Here is a 14,064-nt window from a genome sequence, read left to right on the forward strand (position 1 = left end):
CTGAGGGGTGTGTGACAGGCCACAGAGCCATTTCCTTTGTGGATGTTGCTTGGTTGGTTGGTTGCTTGCTTGCTTGCTTGGTTAGTTTTTCCTAGAGTCCCTTCCTGCACTGGGACAAGTGGAAGCTACCCATTTTATGTTGGATACAGGAAGAATGAGACTCGGAGGTGTGTGTGTGTGTGTGTGTGTGTGTGTGTGTGTGTGTGTGTGTGTGTAGGGGCGGTAGTTAAAACAGGCACCAGCCATCTTCTTTCTGCTGGTCCCTTCCTAGTCCTCTAGCACATGTGGAAAGGACACCAGGCCCAACTCCGTGGAAACCTGATACCTGTCCTTGCGGCTTTCATTTAACTCTTCCTTTAATGTGCCTTTAAACACACAATGTTCAGGACTCCTGTGTATCACAGGGAGGCTGCAGTCATGGCACCCAAGATCAAGAGAAAACCTCCTAAGCAATCGAAGGTGACTCCTGATCCACCATCTGATGATTCACAGGAGCTACGTGAAAATAATCCACCTGAAAATAACCCAGGTGAAATGGGACTGGGGAGGGGCTGAGAATGTAGTTCAGTTGGTAAAGTGTTTGTTGGCCTAGTGTACAAGAAACTCCAGGTTCAGATCCCAGAACTTCGTAAGACCAGCTGTGGTGGCCCAAGCCTCCAATACTAGCACCCAGAAGGTGGAATCAAGAAGATCAGAAGCTCAGGGTCATTTTCAGCTACATAGCAAGTTCCAGGCCAGACTAGACTGCATGAGATCTTGTCTCTCAAAAGACACACACACACACACACACACACACACACACACACACACACACACAAAATATCAGGATGCCTACATTGCAATTCCTACCCTGTCTCCCCCCAACCCCCCCCAAGGATAGTCTGATGCATATAGGTGGAGCACAGGGCAGTTCTTGGGTATCGCATGACATCTCAAACATAAAATCCGTTTTCAGAGTGTGTTTGTGGATCTTATGATCTCCATTTGGAGATATGGTTCCTACCATATCACCACATGGCTGCAAAGGCCATACAGCCTCTTGTCCTGGCCCGTGCAGTTGACATACCCAGTGGGTGTCATACAAAGGACATGGTTTACGATGATTTGAACCTGGAGGCCCTTGTACATAAATGTCCCCAGGGTCTCACTGTGTGTTTCATCTACACAGACATGATTCAATTGATGTCTGTCCTAAAGGCTTTCGATGCCATACATTCAGAGAAGACCCCTACTGCAGGTATTTCTTCATGTAAGATGATCAAAGTGGCATACATAACTGGAAAATTACCTCTTCCTCTTCTTCTTCTTCCTTTTTTTAAATTCAATGTAGGAAACAGCCAAGCCCTTGAAACTGGTGGGGAACACAGTTCTTCCCATAAAGCAGCTGGATCAAAGCCAGGTGATATGCTAAAGGAATTATTGCTGTTGATAGTATATTTTCAGAAAAGTCAACTTCTGCTCTTCTGACACATATTCCGTGTAAACCTTGGGACAGAGGACGGTCCTACCCAAGTTAAACATAGTGTTTTACCTATGTTGAATTTAAAGCCAGGGAGATCTCCTCGAGGGTGAAAATACTGAAGAAGATGTGTGGGGGGGAAGGGGGAGGGAAGGAGAGATCCTGGTCTATCTTTAGGAGCCATCAGTAGCTTTAGAAAATTGTTTGAAAGTGCTTCAGTGCCAGGAAGTATTTATTCATCAGCAGGAAATGGAAATATATGTCACGCCTTATTCTCATACACTGGACATCACACTAGACATTTTGACTGTGGATGTTTTGAAGTGAGGAGTATTGGGCCTACAGATGGTGGTTTTAGTTGTTTTGCTTTGCTTTTCTTTTCTTTGCTTTGCTTTGTTTTGTTTTGTTTTTTGAGACCAAGTGTCACCATGTGGCCCTGGCTGGCTTGTTACTCAGTATGTAGATGAGGCTGCCCTCTGATTCACAGAGATCCATCTGCCCCTGCCCCGAAAGTGCTGGTTTAAATTAATTAAAGGCATGTATCACCATAACAAAAAACGGTATTATTTTTAAATTTTTTTGGAAGAGAAAAACATGCTGCATTTTTATTATTATCTTGAAAATGAATATAGGAGAGACAAGTCAATAAAGGCAGATGCACTTGACACTGACAGCTGAGAGATGCTGGTGCTCACTGAAAGAGGCAGAGAGTGGGTTTTCTCAGCCTTGTGGGTGATATACCCTGCTAACAGCTCGTTCAGGGTTCTATTGCTGGAACGACAATTTCATATTACTTTAGATGATCTCATTTGTGGCAATCTGTTACAGGAGCCACAAGAAATGAATGTAATCGGCTACTCAAACTTTCCGACCCTTGAGCCAATGTGAGATAGATTAAGGTCACAAACAAGGCTGGGAACAGGTGTCACTCAAACCATGAGGTGTCCGCAGCCACCATGGACTGGTGCTCACTTGAGGAAATACTAATAAAATTACATAAATTTTGCATTTCTTGTTGCCGTTAGCTTCAAAAGTCAGCATTTTACACTCTCTCAACATTTGTTCACCTTTCATAGGACTGTAAACATTACTCGAGTGTGTGAAAGTGTACGTACAGAGCCATTGAAAGTCTGTAACAGTTCCATGTGACACACTATGTGTCCATCGGGTTCTTGTTCCATCCTTGATACAAAGCCAGAGCGATGGACTTCCCCCCCCACTTAAAAAATTATATACTGCGAACTCTTAGAAAAGTGGATGAAATTATCTGTATTCCAGATTTTGTTACAGACAAGTGGTATGTCTGCTTTTTTAGTTTTGGATTATGCTTTTCCATTTCAGTCATCATGAGTGCTTGTCTCATGTCTTTTTTCTGTGGTGGGACAGTGAGGGCCAACAACTCAACAGGTCTGCTCTGAAACAGCTCACTCACTGTTGTTCACATTGATTACGTAGCACACACAATGGAGAGTTAGTCAAAGTCAGCATGTGAGCTCTGTAGAACCACAACGAGTCTGGCTCTGAACTGCAATGTCGGACATTAGCCAGACGATCTGTGTTAAAGGTCAAACACAGAACAACTTTAGAGCTTTTGATCTGATAGACCTCTTATTTAGAAATTGTCCAGGAATGGTGGTAGGGTTTTAGCTGAGTGAGAAAGCACTTGCCTAGTATGCTCAGGGCTCTGGGTTCCATCCTCAGTACTGCAATAGAATTGCCCACAAGCCACTTAATTTTGTTCCTTAAACTATTCAAAAATGTCTATGTTCCTTTTCTATTTGTCTAAATCCGCCCACCCCACCCCACCCCCACCGCACCAACGACTACATTAAATGCACTATTTTCATCTCACCATGGAGTAATCTCTGGACCTTTGGAGACTTTATAAATGGAATGCTCTTACACTTTGCGTAAAGCAGCCCGACAGGTCCTCTTAATGTGTCCTTGAACTGAGGACACTTTGTATATTGATGAAATTGAGACTGTAAATGTCTTCTTAAAGAGAAATTAAACAATACTTTTGAAAATCTTTTTGTAAGTTTTGGTAAATCCCTTTAGCTGTGTTTTACATCTAAAGTACAAGTCTCAATTTTCAAATTAAGGTGTTAGCTGCTATAAATTCCCAGTGACAGGAAGGCGTGGGATACTCTTGACTTTTAGAAAGATGGCTGTATGTTGGTAGCCAGGATCTTTCTAACAGTAGTGCAGTAGTGCTTACCTTATTAACTTAACAATAGATGTTTATGAGGATTTCCAATGCAGGGCCTAGTAAGAAATCTCTTCAAGGCAGGAGAAAAAGGAATGTGCTGAATGTCAGTACTACTGTCTACAACATCGAGCAGAGAATTAACCACTTCCTGAAGCTCCAGCATGAGCGACGGTGAGACTCTTGGCTTTTCCTGTTTTGACACTACAACCTATTCACATTTCTTGGTACTCATGAATAAACCATTTGCTAGGGACACGCTGGCATTTTTATGTTTGTGGAACTTCTAAGGAAACCTTCACATGGCTTAGGTTTGCTATGGAAAACTACACCTTTCAGCCTATAACCTCACATTGTAACCAGAGCCAGCTTTATTGCTAAGCTGTCAGTAAAGATGACCTTTCTGTCTTGTCAATTTAATGCATTTGAATCCGTTCACCATAAAGAATTTGCATGCATCCCATGAATGCGATAGGTGGATTAATGCTGAATATCTCAAAATGCTTTCCATGTAGCAGATACTCAATCATGCGGGAAAGAGATAAATCTTATAGGAGAATAATCTATAAATTATGGAGCAGGATAAATTACAAACATATGCGTGTTCCCCGGCACATGGAGAGGAGGAGTGGGTAGGCCTGCACAGAATTCTCTGATGGTAGTGGGGGTGCGTGCCCTTTGGATCTGCTCTTCAGATAGAGGATTCTAACCAGAAGTTGTGCTTGTCACACTGACGGATAAATACTTGAGGAATGTGCTGGAAACAACAGTTCCTCCTGAGTTTTCTGTCTCTAAGGGACGGGAAGGGACTGCTGTCTCAGTCAGGGAGGAACAAATCCCGTTAGTGTAGGAGAAAGTAACCCACATCAGCTTCCTGTTCCCTGTCAGAGTATTGCAGATGACATTTCCTCGTCATCCATCGACAGCGTTAGTGAGGGCAAGGCAGTCGTGCTCTGAATATATTTATTGTAATGGAATATCACAGTGTTCCCTGTTATCTTTTACAGGAAGGAGATTTATCAGGAATATTCTCATCAGTTTTTGACTTTGGTCGTGATGTGGAACATAGATGTACACCAAATCAAGAAACAGACAGAAAAACTCTCTGTGAGTATGGGGCTTAGCTTTGAAGGAACCCATTGTATCAGCATCGGATGCAGCAGGGCTTCCTATAGCAAGTCTGGAGGGAAGAAAGGGACAGGGCAAGAGCTTGGGGAGACAGGAAGGTGGTTCCATGTGGCCAGGAGGGACTGGCTATCCCACCTCCATCCCCCCCTCTTCGCCGGCCACCGGCTTGCTCCTTTTCAGGCAGAGAGACGGCAAGGTCAGTGATGAGTTAGGAGCCAGAATGGTGGGCGGAGGGTGGCAGGAATGAGTGGGCACTGCCCAGAGAGTGCAGGAGAAGGTATGGGCCTGTAAGCCCAGAGGGGAGCCCTTCCTGATCCACAGTGTGCAGACAGGCATCAGGGGCAGGGGCCCCAACAGAGCCTTCTGACACAGTGATCAGAGGTACAGAGTGAGAGCAGTCACTGTGTCTGTGGCCGAGCAGGTGGAGGCTTGGCTCTCACTGCGTCCAGTTCAGACCAGCCCACTCCCCGAGGAGAGGGACGTAAGGCCTCATGCCACGATGGACATGTGATGACTGACTCCCCTTTAACATGGGCATTTGAATGAGCTTTTGGGGACAAGTACTGGGCACGGGACAGTACCATCCTTGAGGGATCTTCCTTCCTGGTGGAGGATGGAGCTGCCCTCCTCATGAAGACTCTGCCTTCCAAAGGTGGGGATGGGAGTGGGGGAGCAGAGGCTGGAATGCGGAGGGAGATGGAGACGCTGTCTAGTCCAGTGGTCAGGAGCATGGCCTCCCTCTGCAATCTCACCCGTTGGGAGGCAGCCACAGTTCAGTCGCTTGCTCAATCAGACCAACTCGGGAAAAGAATTTGCCTCTGTGCCTCAGATTCCTAGGAGTGAAAGGGGACATTCTTAAAAGTCCCTGTTTCATACAGTGGATAAAAGTATTCAGGTGTGTGTTCTTACACTGTTCCAGGACAGTATCTGAAGCAAGTGTGACAGAATCCTTCCCTGTTAACCATGATTCCGGGTGGCCGGGTGGAGGGGGGGCGGCCTGCTCATACTGGAAAGGACAAAACGGAGTCAGTTTCCGTGTAGGGGGTGACAGGTGATCAGGACATCTCAGGCTAATTTCTGTAGAAAACAGAGTTCGCCAGCTATGGAGGCCTCTCGTGGGTGAGTTTTCAAGTCGTCGGAAACTAATGGGAATGTTTTTGAATACTATGAAGACAGTGTTCCTATTAAGTCAATGAAATGTCCAAAGTACTTGTTTTAAATTATAGCATTTAAATGAAATATTGAAGTATTTTTGGCAAGCTCTTCATTTTTCATGGAATGTTGTTATGTCTGTTTATATTTATAGAATATACTTGATGAGCAACAAAAGCTTTATGAGCAATTCCAAGTTATCCACAAGCAGAAAATAGAAGAATTTAAGGAGTTATGTAGTCAACACTTGAAGGTCTGTTGGACATTCCTACAAAATATCCCATTCATAGTGGAGGTCAAAGTACTGGCTTTCTTTCCTTACTGGGGTTCGAAATCCGGGGCTTACACCTGTAAACTTCACTCATTTGCTCACAGTGCTACCATGTCAGATAAATCTAACTACTAAATAAGCTTCTCCTTTCAGGGTTATTATTCATTCAACGCCTTCTGTTAGTATTCAGGCATCTGTAGTGGCCTGTCCTTGGGCTTCTGACAGGGTACGCGCTCCGCTGCAGCCACTAAGAGCACCACCAGTGCACATCACTATGTTCCCTTCTAAAGGGGCCCTGGCCCCTCATCCTATCCTCCTCCTCCTCCTCTCTCTCTCTTTTCCTCTCCTTGTCTCTGTTCTGTGCTCTCTCTCTCTCCCTCCCTCCCTCTCTCTCTCCCTCCCTCCCTCTCCCTCTTTTTCCCCCTCATTCCTCCCTCTCTGCCTCCTTCCTCTCTCTTCTCTCTTGCTGCTCCTGTCTCAGGAGGCCAATCTCCCCATCCCGTTTTTATGACCCCCTCCTCTAATTAAAATCCCCTGTGCTGGAATCCTGTCTCCTGGCATCTTTCTCAAGCGCTGCTTTTCTTAAATTACAACACCTTCAAAACAGCAGTTGGTGCATTGGTAACTTTACCCAGAGTCATACGTATTGTTAGGGGCAAGTGCTGCTTTTTATATCATGGCTTGCTCCCACAATCGGCATTCCCCTTGAACAGTGACATATTCGGTGTAGGCTGTCTACACATCCTTTGTTTCTTGGGCCCCTTTGTTTTCTGGCATTATTGAACTGTGTGTGCATTGCTGTATGTGGACACTTAGAATGGTAAGACAAAGCCCATAGCATGATGGAGCAAAACAATAAGTGGAGATGAACACTTAGCGAATTGAGAACTATCGACTGTTTTAAGTGCACCTTATCAAATTCTTGTCCTCCAGCACATTGAGCTTGGACATGGGTATGTATATAGTTACTCCTGAATTAATTAGTTGTTGTTCACTCAAATTCTCTTTTCCGAGTTGATGATGTTAAATGCCTCGTGTTCGTATTAAATTTCCTTCATCCAGGCTAATTGATATAATCCCAATCAACCGAGTTAAAAAGAATTCTTTTCATGTTTTGTCGTACTTGGCACACACTGGGACACATGTGTGCAGGCCTGCTAATTTGAAGTGCTTTTGAGTAGTGGCTGTCAAGCTGCAGTCCTCAGGGGGAGGCCTTCGGAACTCATCCTGCAGGTTTGAGGTAGCTGTTAGTCTCACCCTCATCTCAGGACTGCATTTCCGGGGTGCCCTTCGTCATCTGCACCGTACATACCACACGCTGCCTCCTCTTCCTTTTCCTCCTCGTCCTCCCCTCCTTACCCTCTCCCTCTTCCACCCCCTCCCTCTCCTCCACCATCGTGGTCTTTGTCTTCATCTTCTTTGTCTCCTCCTCCTCCTCTGTTTTCCTCTCTACCCACCTCCACCACCCCGCTCCCCACCGCCCACAGCCACCTCTTCTATTCTGCCTTTGAGGACAGACATTCACGGTTTGTGCTATTATATTCAGTTTGCTTACTGTAACGTTTCCCCTATAGTCATGCCGCTCCTGTCTCTTCTTGCTTTCCTCCCGGAATATTAATCTTTCTGTGAACCTGTAGTCAGTCATTAACCTTCATTTTTACCTGCATATGTCAAAAAGTTGCCCATCCATCCTGATGCTAAAGTGTTGTGTAATTTCTGGTTCCGTATTCACTTCCGTCACTGAAATATAGAAGAGATCATCTAATAGTTTTGCAATTCTTCTATATGTCACCACAGTGTGTTTATAAATAGACAGAATCTCTCTGTGTAGCCCCAGCTGGCCTGGAACTCACTATGTAGTGGCTGTTCTTCTACTTGTGGTGATCCTCCTGCCTCTAGCGTTGGAGTGATGGAATTACAGGCATGCATTACCAGGCCTCTCTGCAGGTCTTAATGCAACAGATTTGATGTGGTATATCCTGATTCATTCATTGTTGAACATTCAGTCCTGATCATAGCCATCCTAATCACACAAAGTTGTGCGTCTCCACTTGTAGCTGTATTATGCTCGGCTTCACGTTTCCACATTCCTTTAATGGGTATTTTGATTTTCATATACTATACAGTATACGTTTACTTTGGGATAGTTAATGGCCATACCTTGTACTGTAATACATACCGCTTTTGAAGTGCAATTGTCCACAGTGTTGAACTGAGATGACCATCAGCGACTTCTAATTAGCCACGTCTTTTGGTTTTAGAATCTACGGGCTATTAAGAGTTGTCGCCGAAAAGCTATTATCGAGGAAGCCAGAAAACAAATGGACATCTTGGAAAGGAAACTTACTACAGAAACTGTGAGTAGAACGTTATTTTTTTTTAAAATGAGGGTGGGTGGGATTATATAAGCATTAAATATTTTCTTTCCTAAAGTATATGTTATATCAACACAAACATTAATCAGATGTTTAATACCCTTGTTCAGGTAAAGCTGCAGGAAGAAAAACCTGATGCTAGATCATCTCTTCTATCCCTGCTATTCTCATAACACCTTGAAGAAAGAAGCTCTCCCTGCTATTCTCATAACACCTTGAAGAAAGAAGCTCAACCACCATCATACGATTTCATCAAACTATTATCTGTGTGAATCTATGGCGCCACGGAGACTGCAATTGAAATGAATGTAACTGCCGCGTCCACAGCTGTGAGGTGCCAGAAAACCTTTACTGAGAATGCTTTGTTTTTCAAATTTATTGTGCACGTAGTATGTGCACGTCAGTGATATACGGCATGTTCTGTACACTTAAAGCTCCTGCCCTGTGATTTCATAGATACGGGTATAGCTCTACCTGCCGTGGGAAGTCTTTACTTGGAAACTTTTGATTGAATAAACGTGAAATTGTTTCAGACTTGCTGGGATGAGTCACTGAATTGCACCCTCCTCCTGACATCTCACGCCTTTTAAAACAGAGGTGTGCTGTCACCGGCGTTTCTGCATGGGTCCAGTTGTAGCCCCGGCCACTTTGTCTCATTGTGTCCTGTTGTGTAGAAGCATTGGAAACAGACCGCGTTCAGCATCTCCCATCTTCCACAAGTGGAACTCGTTCCTCCACAGTCAATGAGGGCTTCCCCTCTGGGATCACTTTACTTCATAAACTGAATTATCCGGGGTGGGGTGGGGTGGAGTGGGGTGGGGTGGGATGGGATGGGATGGGATGGGATGGGATGGGAGGTAATTCCCACTTTGTGCAAAGTATGTGTAGGCATATGGACCTTTACTACTCTTTCCAACTTTGAATATCTCCTACTTGAGATGTTCTGACTATCAATACCAAATGATAAATACATTACCAAAGTATTGAATCATGTGTTACTCAAGTGTGTGTGTGTGTATTTTTGTATGTGTTACATATGTATATGTGTTCATATGTATAGGTACACTTGTGTGGGAATACGTGTGTTTGTGTGTGACTGTGTGTGTAAATCTTTGGCATGTGGAACATGTGTATGTGTGTAGGCACATCTATGTGAATACGTGTGTGTGTGTGTGTGTGTGTGTGTTTTGGTGTGTGTAAATATTTGGGTAAGTCTTACATGTGTAATGGTATTCATGTGTGTAGCATGTGTGTACATATGTGTGTGTGCTTGTTTGTATGTGTGTCTGTAAATCCTTTGGTATGTGGTACATTTTAGGCAAGCACAACTGGATCCTTTTTGAGTTCCTCAAAACTACATTACAACCCCACAGGTAGGTAACCCCTATCATTTCCAGTGTGTGTGCCTAAAAACAGAATTGCCATGATGGAAGACATCATGTAGGTCAGAGGGGTACCCTGAATGTGGGAGGTAACGGACACTGGGAAAGATAAGTCATTGGTAAGATATTCAGGCCTCTCTTTGGTGATTTTCACATCTTCCAGAATGAATAAGTGTGGTTTTATTTTTTCTAATTTAAATGTTTATTGATTCTTTGGGGGTTTGACGTCATGCATCTCAATCCCATTCATCTCCCTGTCTATTCATATCTGTCCTCTGCCTTTGCATCCTTCCCCTCAAGCTAAAATAAAAAAAAAATTTAAAGAGAATAACAAGGCGCGAGCCAGAATCAGGCAGATCTCGGTGAGTCTGTGGCCACCCTGGTCTGCAGAGCAAGTTCCAGGACAGTTTCCAAAGCTACACAGAGAATTCCTGTCTTGGAAAAAAAGTACAAAGGAAAGAAAAATCATACCATGAAAGCTGTAGTATGCATAGTGCAGCCAAGTGAGTCACACAGGATACCCTTTAGTCCATTTATCTTTACTTGCATGTGTCCACTGAAGCAGCCTGTGGTTTCTACTGCACCATCGATGCTGGGCCCTCACTGGGACTCCTCTTGGGTATCATGTGTCATGGAGATTCTGTAGCTTTGGGTCTGCAGGACTGTCCCCTTCACGTGCTCCAGCAGCTCATAGGTGGGGTGGATGTTGGGGTGAGCCAACTCATAACCCTGGATGGTTGCTGGGTTTGTCAGCGTGCCAGCTTTCCCTCATTCTCACTATCAGGGTGTCCTCACCAGCCCCACCCCAGCTAGCTCACCCTGTCCAGTAAGCAGCAAGGGGCAGGGCTGGTCCTCAAGCTCTCTGTGTCCTCATTGCTAGCTTACCTACACACACCTACACTATCAGGCCCAGCTCTACTTACCGTGCTTGGCAGGTGAGGTGTAGGGACCACTCTCCTGAAGTACCACAGTTGGTGAGACTGGGCCAGCTGTCTTTCTCTTGTGATCTCAAGGCCATCACTCTTACTTGCGATAAGTGGTATGGGTGGGTGGGCCTTCTCTCCATTGTCTTCACCACCCTTTGGCAGAAGAGGGTCAGGACCAGATCTCACATGCTCTAGCTTGCAGGACCAGCTCACCCACTCTCCTGTCAACAGGGTCAGCTCCCCTGTGCTTCCCAGGGTCTGCTCTCCGGAGTGCTGCAGGTGGTGAGGGGCTGGGTCAGCTCTCCTGCCTGCCACTGGTAGTGAGGTTTGATGGGAGAGCTTTTTTCCCCTCACCCTAGATACCACATGACAGACAAGAGAGTTATCCCACTCTCATACCCTCAGGGCCAGTTCACTCACACCCCTGCCAACTGGGGCTGCTCTACTGTGTTGTCCTGGGGAGGTGTAGGACCCACTCTCTGTAGTGCTGCAGCCAGTAAGGGGCAGGACCAGTTCTCCTTAGTGCTGTAGCTAGTGAGTGGCAGGGTCAGTTCTGTGCAGCCCTTTCCTCTTGGCCTTGAGTGGCATCAGGCATCACAGACTGATATCAACACAGACCACTGCTTCTGCAGGGCCGTGGGTCCAGACATGGCTCTTGGCAGCAGCCAGCCAAGGCCTGTACATTACTTTGCCACTGGGTAGCAAGACCACCCACCTCAGCCTGATCCTCACTGCCTTCCCCTCTTCAGATCTGCTGTCTCCACAGGACATGAACCATTCTGTCTTTCTCTTCCATACCACACCATATATTTGCTCACCACTGGCCAGTGTCACAAGGATCCCCGGTGTTTTCTCCTCACAATCCTGTTTATTTGTTTTAAAATGAGTGTAGAAATTTTATACTTCGACTGTGCCCTTTGTCTTACAGATGCTTCTCAGCTTCAGGATATCCCATTTATTAATTGTCGATCTCAGAGTCTGTGCTGCTGGAGTTATGTTCAGGAAGCGGTCTCCTATTGCAGTTAAATAAGGATCAGGATAAACAAATATGGTCAGTGCCACAGAAGGACTATGTCACTACAGTCTCCTGTACCAATTTGTTCAAGGGTACCTCCCACTTTCTCTTCTAAGAGGTTCAGTGTGGCTGGATTTATGTTGAGGTCTTTGAATAATGGGAAGAGTAGAAACTCTTTTTTTCTCAAGCCATCTCTCATGTCAGTTTATTTAGGTGGTTGTGGAATGATCGTCTCTTGTTCATCTGTACCCACACTCATCACTAGCATTTCTTGGAAGATGCTCTTACCATATCATTTCTCAGACCACACTGCTGCCACCGAACACCCTAAATGTGTTTTTAATACTGGTGAAAAGATTTTTCTATTAAGTGACAGGATCCAAAATAACAGTAGAATATGAGCAGTATTGATAGAATGCAAGGATTTAAACCTGGTCAGTCACACTGTTTGTTTGTTAGGTACATTTTAATATTCATTTCTTTGTTGTCTGTGTTTGTGTGTAGATGTCTGCATGTGCATTTCGGTCATGTCAAGAGCACAGGATGGCATTGAAGTACCTATATAATAATAAGTTCTTATAATAATAACTTATAATAAGAACTTATTATTATATAGGTCTTTCACTTGTAAGCATTATACCAAGATACTTTATGTTTTTTGTGGCTATTGTAAAGGGTGCTGTTTCTCCGATTTCTTTCTCAGCCTGTTTGTCGTCTGTAAATAGTAGGGCTTCTGATTTTTGACCTAGGGAAAGGGCCCAGCAATTAAGAATGCTTACAGTGTGATGGGAGATGTCATTCTGTAAATATGTTTCTCATACTGGCTAATGGATAAAGCACTGTTGGCTAATAGGAAAGGTTGATAGGAAGGACTAGGAGACAAGGAGGAAAGAGGAAGGAGTAAGGAGGAGTCAAGATGGAGAGTCTGGAGAGAGCAGGAAGCCAGCCGGCTCTCTGGTAAGATAGATCACGTGCAAGTACTTAGATTAACAGAAATGGGTTAATACTTAAAACAGAGCTAGCCAATAAGAAACAAGTAACTGACCAACAGAATTATATCAAATACAGAGTCTCTGTGTGTTATTTGTGGTTGGCACGGCAGCGGGACAAGACTGGCGGTGGGAGGAAAAACCTTACTCCTTACAACAGTGCTTTCAGGGATCCTGAGTTCAGTTCCCTGAACCACACTTCATAATGGGTCACAATTACCTTTAACTACAATACCAGGGTACTTCAAAATAGGGCAGAAACCTGGAAACATGAGCTAAAGCAGAGGCCATGGAGGGGTGCTGCTTACTATTAGGAACTAGCAGCCAGCTGACCCCCACCCCAGACGATGGGCGGGATGCTCATGGCCATGTGATTGCTACTTCAGCCTTACCTGGCAGCTCAAGCTTTACCTGGCTGCCAGAGGACTCAGTTACGCATGCACAAGCCCCCCTTTTAAAGCAAGGAAGCCAAGCACACCCCTCTCTATTGCTCTCTCTTGCTCTCTCTCTCTCTCTCTCTCTCTCTCTCTCTCTCTCTCTCTCTGTCTCTCCTGCTTTCAGTTGGCCACCAGCTTCCCCCCCCCCTTTTCGCTCCCTTCTCTCAATAAACTCCACGTGGGCGCTGAGTCTCGTGTTTGTGTCTTATAGGCATTAGCTGCCGCAAAAGAACAACACTTGCTGTTTGGCTTCTGTGGCTTGTTCAGTTTGATTTCTTATAGAACCCAGCACCACCAGCCCAGGGATAACACCACCAACAATGGCTTGGGCCCTCCTCCATTGATCACTAATTAAGAGAACAACCTACAGACAGATTTTATGGAGGCATTCTCTTAACTAAGGTTCCCTTCTCTCAGATGAATTTAGCTTGTTGTCAAGTTGACATAAAATAAGCCAGGACAACTCTTTAACTGCAACACTGGGATCCAGGATGCAATTCCTGAATTCTGTAGTGAAAAAACTGTAACTAAATTCTTGTTTTATTAATTGGACAATATTTATTAAATGACTATCATGTGCAGGGCCTTTCTTTCTAAGCTCATTAGGTGTATTGGCTTGATTGTAGTTCTCACAATTGCTCTTCTTTTTTAAAGATGATTTTTTTTTTGCTTATATTTTATGTATGAGTGTTCTGCATGTTTACCTGCAGGCCAGAAGAGGGCA

At 44.7% G+C, this 14,064-nt stretch overlaps 1 long non-coding RNA gene across 1 annotated transcript; it reads left to right on the forward strand.

Annotated features, from left to right (window-relative positions):
- Window positions 1-6,097: 6,097 nt before the first annotated feature.
- LOC127217329 (uncharacterized) lies at window positions 6,098-8,866 on the forward strand. The gene is made up of 3 exons (XR_007834086.1): window positions 6,098-6,198; window positions 8,478-8,573; window positions 8,702-8,866. It is a non-coding gene; the product is annotated as an uncharacterized LOC127217329 (long non-coding RNA).
- The last annotated feature ends 5,198 nt before the right edge of the window (window positions 8,867-14,064 follow it).

Source organism: Phodopus roborovskii, unplaced genomic scaffold, assembly GCF_943737965.1.
Source record: "Phodopus roborovskii unplaced genomic scaffold, PHOROB, whole genome shotgun sequence".
Taxonomy (NCBI): Eukaryota; Metazoa; Chordata; class Mammalia; order Rodentia; family Cricetidae; genus Phodopus; species Phodopus roborovskii.